Source organism: Phalacrocorax aristotelis, chromosome 4, assembly GCF_949628215.1.
Source record: "Phalacrocorax aristotelis chromosome 4, bGulAri2.1, whole genome shotgun sequence".
Classification (NCBI taxonomy): Eukaryota; Metazoa; Chordata; class Aves; order Suliformes; family Phalacrocoracidae; genus Phalacrocorax; species Phalacrocorax aristotelis.
In genome coordinates this window covers 78,335,169-78,346,421 of record NC_134279.1, presented here as the reverse complement: position 1 = coordinate 78,346,421, position 11,253 = coordinate 78,335,169, and the positions used below count along the sequence as shown (strand labels likewise).

The following is an 11,253-nucleotide window of genomic DNA, read 5'->3' as shown; positions in this document are numbered from 1 at the left end:
TTGTGTCACCAGCAAACTCAATTAGCATTCCTTCCAGTCCTGCATCCAAGTCAGTTATGAAGAGATTAAAGAGTACCGGCCCTAAGATGGATCCCTGCAAACCCGCCTCGTGACCGCCCGCCGGCCCGATGTAACCGCATTTACTGTAACCCTTTGGGCCCGACCCGTCGGCCGGTTGCTCACCCGCTGCATTGCGTGTTTATCCAGCCGTGTGCTGGGCATTTTGTCCAGGGGGAGGCTGTGAGAGACAGTATCGAAAGCTTCACTGAAATCCAGAGGGATCACATCGGCTGCCTTCCCTTGGTCAGCGGGTGGGTGACCTTGTCATGGAAGGATTCAAATGTGTTAGGCAGGCCTTTCCCCTCGTGAACCCGTGCTGGCTGGGACCAATGACTGCACTGTCTGTCAGGTGTTTTTCAGTAACTCCCAGATTAATCTTCTCCATGATTTTGCCAGGCCCAGCAGTGAGACTGACAGGCCTGTAGTTACCAAGGTCATGCCTGTTGACCTTCTTAAAGACTGGGACAATGTTTGCCAGCTTCCAGTCGACTGGAATCTCCAGATTCCCAACAGCATTAAAAAATCATTGAGAGAGGTCTCGCTATGACACCAGCCAGCTCTTTAGGTACCCTTGGATGAATCTCATCAGGCCCTCATGAAGCACTGCAGCGTGTAAAACACACAGAGAAAGGTCCAAGCCTTGTAATATCTCATTTATATCTTCCTGAGGTGTGGAGTTAACTAAATGAAAGAAAAGCCAAGAAATTCACTGGGTATATTTTTGCAAGTGCCACCTTCAGAGAGGATGAGTCTAGGGAGTAAAACTGAGTCTGAAGCAGAAGCACAACTTTCATAATTACTGTGATGGGCAAGAGCAGTATGATATATTTTCTTTTCTCTTGACACAGCTTAAAGATGAGTCACTCCACTTCTAGACCAGGCAATGAATACTGAAGAACAATCAAGCTCTACCAAAACAGACAATTCAAGTGTCCATGTAGACGAAGATCTTAAAATACCTGAACTCTACTGGGGCTGCTCCAGAATCAGGCTGCAAACATGAAACTGAAGTGCAGGGTTACTGTGGGGATAGCGAGCAAAGAAGAGCAGCTACACTTTCAAATAGCAACTTTCTGAAACAAACACTGCTGCCAGCCTGGGTTTGCTGCAGTAACCTCATAGTTGACCCTGCTTTGAGCAGGAGACTAAGCTAGAGGCCTCCTGAGGTCTCTTCCCAACTTGTATTATCCTATGATCCCCCAGCCACTCACCGCCTGCCATCTGGGCTGTCTACTTCACTGGAGTTTCCCCTGGGGATAAAGTGTTGGCAGACTTTGGTTAAAGCCCTCCAAGAACAGTTACCCACCTTACAGATCCAGACCACTATTTCACATGCTCTGCAGGCTCACATCAGGAGTGAGCCTTGGGTTGACACATGGAAGTCTGCAGAATAGAAATGATTTAACAGGTGTGTGGGTGTTAAAAGCCAGAAAGAGCCTTCCCGGCCATTGAGTGTGACCTCTTGAACCACAGGCCCAAGCATTTTAGCAAACACTTCTTTGCAACGATCACTTTGCTCATAAACGCAGAAGCATTGCAAACACCTTCAGAAGCTGAGATACTTTGAGATCTTAACTTCTTAAGAGGATGCCAGTGTAGGAAAGAGGCACTGAAATCCTTTCACAGTCCCGGGTGCTCGCTTATTAACCACAAAAGGAAAAAGGAGGCCCCATTTATGATTTAAGATCTCAGAGAAAAGCCTTTTTTTTTCCAACCATCCCCATTCTGTCCACACGGTTCACAGCCTGTGATTAAAGCTGGGTCTGGGGTTCACATCACACTGAAAAGGGCTATAAGACTGACCCAGACTTAAGGAACTTCTTAAATCTCTTGGCGATGAAAAGCGACACAAAATACCCTTTATGTCACAGGCTCAGGAGGAATTTGAACACACTTCTATTTTGCCAATTGAATTAATATATTAACAGCTGAACACAAAAAGACAGACTGATCACACTGGTCTGGCAGCACAGACCTGCTCAACAGCAGCAGAGCACAGAAATGTAGATGCTTGTCACTTTGGTCAGACAGGCAGCTTGACAGACAGACAGACTCACAGAGGAGGAAGCTAGTTAATGGACATATCCTCCTCTATGGCAAAATTCACACACCTCCCTTTTAATTTAGTAACATTGAAAATGGGATTCAGCTCCAGTGAAACCTATGCTTTGGCATCCAGGTACAGGAGTTAGCTGGTTGTTTAAGCTAAGTCTCAATGGAGATCTAAGGGTCAAGGTAGCAACCAGCTGGTGCCAGTTTGGATGCCCCAGACTGCCCTCCCTGGCCTCCATCTGCTCTCCTTTAGCCCATGAGTCTTCCACAGGTGCTGTATCATATTCACAAGCCCCATGTAGAAGTTTTGGCTACTTGGCATCTCCATGTGGGAAGTTGAATCCCACTCTTATATTTGGCAAAAGCCAGATTTAGGGGCCTGAATGCAGAGTTGAATAAAACCATCCTCTTCCTCTGCTGTGCCCGCTGTTGACACCATCAGATATCTCTTCCCCTTCTGCTCCATCTTACCACCTCCTGAAATCTCACCTAAGGAATCATTTGCTAGTTCATAATATTTCTAGAGTTTTCAGACTCTTTAGGGGGAAAAAAACAAATTACTAGATAAATCATTAATAACCAGGAGACCGATATCGTTATTGCTGATGAGCAGGATTCAAGCTGTCCCATCTGTGGAAGTAGTGGTTCAAATCTAGGTCTGCTTCTTCAATATTTTGCATGAGAGTGCTTTGCCAGGCCAGACAAAAGAGAGGGGAATGGTTTGAAGCAAATAGGAGGTGAACCAGAGTCATCGATGGCTCAAATGCATCATCAGACTTTGTAGCCTTCTGCCCTTGAGGGACCTTCTGTTACCTGGGATAATTAGCATTTATCAGCCATTCTTCAGAGCTGCATCTGTGGAGAAAATCGTTTTCAAATCCTGAGGCTGAAGTTCACTTCTCTAATCAGAAAAAGAGTCACATAAAACAAATAAGTGAACAGGATAAAAATATTCACGAATCAAATGTCAACAAGCTGCTAACCTCACCCTCTCTTCAGTCACCTGGTTCATTCAGCTAAGTCAAAGAATGCTGGCAACAGAAAGAGTCCAGGCTGCACCGTCTTCTCAAAATCTCCACAAACCTGAGCTCTCAGGGTACGTAATGTGGGGTATTTCTGCAGCCACATGGGAACAGGGTGTTTTATAGGCCTGAAACGAGCCAGAAACTTGGGTGTGCTTTTCACATGGGTTCATGTGCAAGAAGAGCCTGCCCTACACCACCTTTCCCTCCCCAGGAAAGTTCCAGCTAACCATCCTCTTCGGCTGTGGAAGATTGATGTGGGGCAATTACCAGGTGAGGAGAAAAGCTTTTAAACTTGCATTGCTTCCTTTCGCAGAAGGATGCGTGCAGGCTATTGCTTTCCCCTGTCGCAGTGCAGGCACAGAGCAGGTTAGAAAGCATCAAAGTGCAGCTCTCCGTGTGGAGACCATCTCTTGCCACCAGGAAACCCCCAGACCTGAGGCAGCTGACTCACATCAACTGAAGAGGTTTGGTCAGGAAAGTAACTTTTCCATTTCTTCCATGTTCAGATCTTCTCCGGGAACTTTGGCCAAGTTACTTAATGACTTCAAAAATGAGAAACTGCTGCAAGGGTTAGGAGGGTCCTCAAACTTCCAGCTCTTTAACACTATAAAAAAATCATTTCCTTGCTTATGCCCTTGCCAAAAGGAACTCTTCAAAGGATTTTATGGCTACACTCGTCTTCAGAGTGCACAGTGTAGTTCCCCTGATTTAAGTTTCTGAGCTCATCGGTTGCAGCCAAGTCAGGTTTTCAAGCTTTTCTCCAGTGTTGGGCTAAGAGCTACCAGGCTGCCACTCCCAATGAAGACACGGTCAGCACAATAGCCCGGCAACCTCACAGGGACACTTGGCTCCTGGAGCTGGGCATTTAAGGAGCAGAATTAACTGACAAGGCACACAACAAGAACTTGAGAAATGGCAGTATAGCTTTTGGTCCAAACTTTAGACTGACTTCCTCTAATCCAAACCATCTTCAAGTTTCTGCATGACTGACATTCAGGTGATCTTTATAGTCAAGAGAAATGAAACAAACCCCAGTTCATTACAAGTATCCTCTGAAAAAAATAACAGTTTCAAGCTGTAAATCCCAGCACACAGACTCTAACAACATAAAAACAATCTATCCAGGAGAAGATGTTCTCCCCATCCTGCTAGCATTATTCACACATTAAATCAGAACTGACAACGCAATCTTTTCAGCTGAGCTGTTCTCATTCTTCTTTTTTTATCACGATGAAATAATTCCCCTTTTTAACCACTTCCAAATGTTCGTACGGATGCGTTACTGAAGTGACAATGCAGATTTCCAAGAGAATGTGCTTGATTTTTTTCAAAGCAGTAAATAGACAGGATGTTAATGAATTGGAGAAGTATTAAAAATGTTTTGCAAAAGGAAATATTTTTAACTATATAAACCGTTGCAACAGCTATTGATTGCATTTCCCCCACAACAAGGCAGGCAGAGGCTGATTTATGGCAGCAACCCACCCTAACTATCTAACCAGATTTAATATAGTTGCCATCCCATGACACAATGATGTATATTTTTGTGGCAATCTAGAAAATAATTTGCAAGGAGTAACAGTTCGTTCTTCAGCCATCGGCCATAAAGCTGCCAGGGGAGGGTCTCCAGTGCTGTCTGTGGGACAGTGATGTAGCGAGGAGGACTGCAAAACCTCGTGGGCTGGGGGGGAATGAGGGGATCTCAAATTTATGGATATGAGCATTTTCAAGAGACTGTGTTGTTACTGGTTTTATTTTAACCATAAACCAAAGGTAACAGTCTCCACAAGAATACGCGGTGTTTACCAAACCTCACTTTTCACTGTCTGACAATAAAATTCAAATGGGGCCTTACTGTGTGAGCTGACAATGTGGTACTGAGTTGTCTGGAGATAGCTGGGAAACAGCTTTCCCTCTGGGAACCCTGAGGTCAAGTTTGAGGAGAGAAGAGGAAAGTAGAAGAAAAGTTCCTGTCCACTTCTTTTCTTTCTTCACGTGAAACATTCTTGTTTTAGCTAAAGCTGAGCAAAACTCTAATACCAAATACTGAAGCCATTCGGAAAACACAGTCTCTTCCAGCCTGAAATGCTTTACAAGGTTTCTTCAAGCATTTTTGTCTGGAGAGGATCAGGGGGTCCCCAAAAGCTGACAGGGAAAGAAACAGCACTTACATCATACCCAGCTGCCACTGTCGCCCAATGCACAACTGCCGCAGCAGGAGGGACTCAGATACTTGGATGGAGGTGACCGACACACGAAGCCTGGGGGCTCCTTGCTTCATGGGTGACAGCAGAGATGGGGCCCTGACATTGCCAAAGTGCTGCAGGGGGCTGGTTCTGGGAAGACTGTCCACAGCATCTCCTCGGGAGGGGCTGCTAGAAAGGATCTTGCCAGGGGAACAGAGCCAAAGGGATAAGGGTAAGGCAACAGTATGACTTAAGGGCTTTCAGGAAGAAGACCCGTGTTCACAGGCTGCTGAGACACAAAAAATTGTGCTGAGATATATACGTGGCTTTGCAGATCCAGCCACCACCTTCACTCTTGGGCTAGGAGGGTTTTGAGGAAGCTCCCGCTGGTTGAGAAGCTCATTTTCTATCCAGTCCTCATTAAAAGCCTCACACAAGAGGATTTTTACCTATTTATCAGAAGCAGAGCTGATAAATACCTTGACAAGCATTTTTTTCTGTGCTTCAACCTAGACTACATTAAATAAATGAGCAGTAAATAAAACACACACCCCTTCCCCTCCACCGTCTTCTCTATGAGGCTCTCCAACACCCCCATTTCATGAGGGTGTCACGATGGATTCTTGGGTTGAACAATGTGGCAGAGGTTAAACCCCCTTCCTTTCCAACCGGCCTCAGACAATTCCGGGAGGTTGGGGGTGGCTGGGCTTAACTTCTGATTGACTCCAATGTGTTATCCTGACTAGGTTCCTGTTACATTCTCAGAAACAGAATTAAGATTCAAAACAGGATCAAGTGGCAAGTCACCTTAGTTGGCCAACAACAAGTACACAAGAGAACGGGAGAGAACAAGAGAAAAAAGGGAGAAAGGGAGAGCTGGGATAGCTACCACCACGGATCTGCGGCGTCCCGTCAGTCCGATGTATCTCCAAATCCGGTGGGGGAATGTTCCAGAATGCTCCTCATGGTCTCTGCTGGTTTCCCCTTTTACAGCATTGTCCTCTCACAGTCAGTAACCGTTCTGCACAGCCCTGCCTCCCGCTCGGCGGTGGGGCGCAGGACCAGTACCAGCACTAGAGGGTGCTGGAAAGTTCTAGAGGGTCTGAGCCCCCCCATATGTTGTCAGTTGACCCTGGGCCCAGGCGCATGCGCAGAGGACACGTGCTCCGAGACAACAGGACACACACATTCTGGTCGGGTAGAACTCACTGGGCTGCCGTGGGGATTAAACTGCCCCCTCAGGTGCCGAGGTGATGAGCCTTCGGTAGTTCAACTGTCCTGCCAACAGTGCTGAGACAAGTTTCCAGTCCCTTACAGAGGGTCTGGGTTTTTTTCTTTCATTTTTGCTCATCATTATATCACCCCCATTTGGGGTGCACTGGCTTCTCCACCAAATCTCAAAGTAACTCCGATCCACAGGAGCAATAACACACCCAGAGACCCTCCAACCAAGTTTCAAGGTGGAATGCAAAGGGGACAGGAGGTGCCCACTTCAGGCTGAGCGACTGGCACCGCAACTGGCTTCCCTAGGGAAAAATCCATGTTTGCAGCCCCTAAGGATTCCTTATTTGCTAGGGGAAAAAAAAAAACAAAACAAACAACAGCAACAAAACCCCCTGAAGTTAACCACAGAACACAGCCCCTTCTTGAAACAAACTGCGCATATTTTCTTTAGTTGACTAATTCTTGTTCATTATTTGAAGGCTGCTGCTATAAAATTCTCAATCCAATTACAATTTCCACGCTGAAGGAATGTCTTCTAATTATATTGTTTTCCATCATCGTTAGAATCATTGCAAGAAAGACTGGATTAATGCTGTATGATTTCATTCCCTGTACAAGAATCAGATCTCAGCATTCTCAAATGATTTATAAAAGACACATTAAATAAACTATTAACAGTGTTTTTGCAACAGAAATGGGCTGTACCATAAAGAGGACAAATGGAAAAATATGGATTTGCTGCTGTGTTCCAATGCATCAGAAATGAGGATCACACAGCACATACTGAGTATAAACTTGAAATGGGAAGGAAGACTCGGGCGATACTTGAAATGTGGACCTCGGCCTCAGGAGAGCTGGCTTGGTGTCTGGCCTGGCAGAAGCCTTCGACATGACTTTGGGTAAGTCACTTGGCCAAGGGCAGGAGGAGCACATCTCCACATAGAGCCCACCTAGCTGTCCACCCAGGGTAGCTGTCTCCATGCCATGTGAACGTGCGTGCTTTGGGCGTCTATGGTCCTGTTATTATCGGGAGAGATCAACAATCCAACACGGATGAATAATCAAACGCATCTACGTGACTGTTTCAGAGGTTCTGCTGTCCTTGCCTGTTTCTCACATGCAGTCCCCATGCACCCAGTTCTGCCCTGTCTGAACTTTGGGAGGTGGATATGGATTCTCGTCCCAGTTTCCATGTTTCAGGACAGGGCTGAATCAGAGTCTAGGCTGGTATCTATGAAGCTTCAGCTGGATTTACTCCCAGGTCATCTGTACTGTGGGAAAGAAAAAAAATGTAGTGCCTGTCTTGAACAAACAGTGACAGTTGCCTAGAGAAAGATAAATAAAATATATCCAGTTAAATGACCAAAATGATTGGAGACTAACTCTCCCACCTATTGCTTCTCCTCCTTGCAGCTAGAGCTAGCTAACAGCGAGTCTGAAAACAGAACAAGGAGAGGACAACCTTGAGCAAGACACAGCCCTTCAGGCTGCGAATCCTTCCGAGACAGGTTTACACGCAGGTGCAAGCACACATCTGTCTCCGCATACACAGGAGCGGTTTCCAAGCACAGCTCCTAGCCCACAGGACCCCCTACAGCCTCTTCCCTGCAAGGGCGACATCAAAGAGCCTGAACCCGATCGGTATAGGGCCTGGTGGACAGAGAAGTCTGGAAGATGCTTTTCTTCCAAGCTCAGTCTCCTCCTGCTTCTCCCTAGGGAGCCAGCAGTTGGTGGCTACGTCATCGTTCCTTTTATTATGCACTGGTTGGGTTTGGGTTTTTTGTTTTGTTTGGGTGTTTGGTTCTTTTTTTTTTTTTTTGCTATTGTAAATAAAAGAATTCCTTGTACGTCTGACAATTCATTTCCCTCCTCCTTAACAGCCCCACCTCTTCTCCCCCTCTTCTGCTCTCCAGCCTTGGGCAACTGAATAAAAGCAAAAAAAAAAGAAAAGTCAGAAATGCTAAGGCCTTGAAGAAACAGTCTAAGCCATTTATTGCCCATTCCAAAATGAAGATAGGTATTTCTCTAAGGCAGGTCCCATTCGCCTGCCAAAGCCACACAGTTCCGACAACATTACTCATACCAGCCCGAAAAACAAGAAGAAATTTCAACATCATGGGCGTATTGAGAACACAGGGAGGAAGAACAGCTAGGTTCTTTACCACCTCTCCAACTCACATAAAAGGATACGATGATAAATCAATATAACAGCCAGAAAGAAGAAAGTAGTAGTGTTTTGTTTTCATCTTCTATTTCTCCAGCACATTTCTGAGCCCGAGTTCAGAGCGGGAACCAAAACCACATTTTAGTGTCAAAACCTGCCACCTAGAGTGCAAAACCGCAAATGAAAAGAAATAAGTTTGCAGGCTTTTTTGGTTGTTTTAAAGCAACTATCTCGTAACAATACAGATGTGCTGAAAGCTATACATTTGCTGTGCTGTCTTTTACAGCAACAGAACAGATTTTAAGAGACCCTTAATTATGTATCTGCACAACACAGACACCGTTACAGGCTATCGCGCCCGCTCCCAGCACAAACACTGCTGTGTGCGGGTCAGTGATTACAGGGCAACATTCTTTCTCCCGGTTCTACGAATTTATGTGGTTTGTGTAAACAGAGACCAATCTCTTCTCTTTCGAGATCACGTAACTGTTGCAGAAAGCAAGGGAGTTTTCAATTAGAAGTTTTGGGTGCACTGAGCGGCAGTGAACTGTCTGGGTCCCAGTCTGCTAGTGAGCTGTGATGCTCAGCAGCTCTGACAGATACCGGGCTGAAGACACCACGGGCCAGAAAGCCTAGACTGGAACCACCAATAAAATAATTTAAAAAAAAATAAATCACAGTGTGCTTCTGAGAAATTTTCCTGAGGTTTTTAACGGGAACAAAACTTTCAGATTTCCACTTCTAGGGAAATATCCTGTTTGCATCTCAAATTCCAGTGGAAAAAAATTGCCAATTTCCTTTTGAAAATGGAAAATGTTTCAGCATTTCTGAGCGAAGAAACATTTCCAGAACCGTAAATTTCGATTCCAAGTCAACTCAACACTAAATCATATTCTTACAGATAAGAGGAAAGGGGATATATTGAAATAACCCCCCTAAAAATGCTACCTTTCAGGCTTTAGTGCCTGCACGAATCACCTCCATAACATATCCAGCCTCAGGGCTCCCATGCTTCAATATACAAACCATGCAGAAAAAGGCTAGAGGAAGGAAGAGAAGAAGGTGAGACATTGCTATAAATTCAGAATAGCAAATTACTCTTAATCATGAGTTACCTTGCTTTGCTTCCGCTAGCTGCCAGCTCAGTTAACCCTCAGTCCTTTCGGCTGCACAGACCAAAGGTTAAGTGTGAACTAAACACCAGTTCCTGTATGTGCTGCTGCCTATAGCAACTCACACACCTTAACTACAGGAGACCAATATACCACGCAGCTCCAGGATGTACCTCCGACAGAGAAATACAGTTTAATCCCTCATTAAATAAGTCAGAAGAACTAATAATTTAATAGTACGGCCAAAGACATGTAGCACAAGCCCCTGTTTAATTGCTAGTGTGGTACTGCAAGTTGATGTCCAAGAGACATTTTTATTTTGGTGTTACTATTTCTGTGGAAAATGCCAAACCTGGGCTCTCTCCCCTCTTCACCAGCTACTTCTAGTCCCCACAAAGCCCGGGGCTGCCTCAGCACTCCCAGCACTGTACAGATGCTCTGGGAGGAACAGCCCGCTGCATAGAACACCCCGAAGCTGCTGCCTGCCAGGGGTCTGCAGCAGCACAACTGCTCTTATTGCCGCCTTGAGAAATCACCAGCAGGCTCCTGTCCTTACTGTCAGACTTGCACATAGACCCTCTCACTAAAAGCTTTAATCTAATCCTGACGAGTGACAGACAGCGGGAAAGGGAGGGCAAGGGCGATGGTAAACTGAACAAATCACTACGTTAGTGCAGGCAATACTTAATTCCACAGTTTCAACATAATTAGGAGCTTATTCTTCAGGCATCACTTTGAAGCCAGCAGCACAGAAGCCAGCCCCTGAGGTTCTTCTTGAAACCACCATCACGTCTCTCAGGGCTCAGATCCTGACATTTTCTGGCCCAATTTGCTCTGCCCCCACCCCTCCCTTGGCTGCTCCCAGGGGATCCAATCACTAGACCTGCCCGAATCTGAGGAGAGGTCAGCCACCACCCCGGGCCGAAGGGCAACGCGACTTTGTAGGTACTTTCAGCCTCCCTGATTAGCAGCCTTCTGCCAGAGGGCAGCCTCTAATCCACCTGTCACCGGTGGAGCCCGTTAGAGAGTGCTCGTCTCCTCACCTTAAAGCTTTAAACCTATTGTTTGATCTGCAAAGAATTAAGTTGCATTTTTGATTCAACTAAAACCACCGAGATCATCTCAATACAGCAGCTGCCCGATTTTGATTAGCACTGTGCTCGGGCCCTGTGGAACTGCAGTCCACCACAAAGGGAAGCAGGTAAGCAAGAGGATGAAAAGTAGTACCTCCAAAAAACGGGACAGCTTGAACTGTGATGAACCTCAGAAACTATGACAATAGTAATTGAGAAATCCACCCCTAATCATCTCAATAATCCCATACAGCTGACCATCTTTCACCAGCCCTCCCTCCCCCACCTCCAGTGCAGGAAGGAGACCTTATCTGACCAAATGAATTGGCATCAAATGTTTTCGTTTTCATTGGCGAC

At 45.8% G+C, this 11,253-nt stretch overlaps 1 long non-coding RNA gene across 1 annotated transcript; it reads right to left on the bottom strand.

The window, feature by feature from the left end:
- Window positions 1-4,873: 4,873 nt before the first annotated feature.
- On the bottom strand, window positions 4,874-9,878 carry LOC142056771 (uncharacterized). Its single transcript, XR_012660432.1, has 3 exons — window positions 9,827-9,878; window positions 8,726-8,872; window positions 4,874-7,818 (listed from the first exon to the last, which is right to left on the bottom strand). It is a non-coding gene; the product is annotated as an uncharacterized LOC142056771 (long non-coding RNA).
- Between the last annotated feature and the right edge of the window lie 1,375 nt (window positions 9,879-11,253).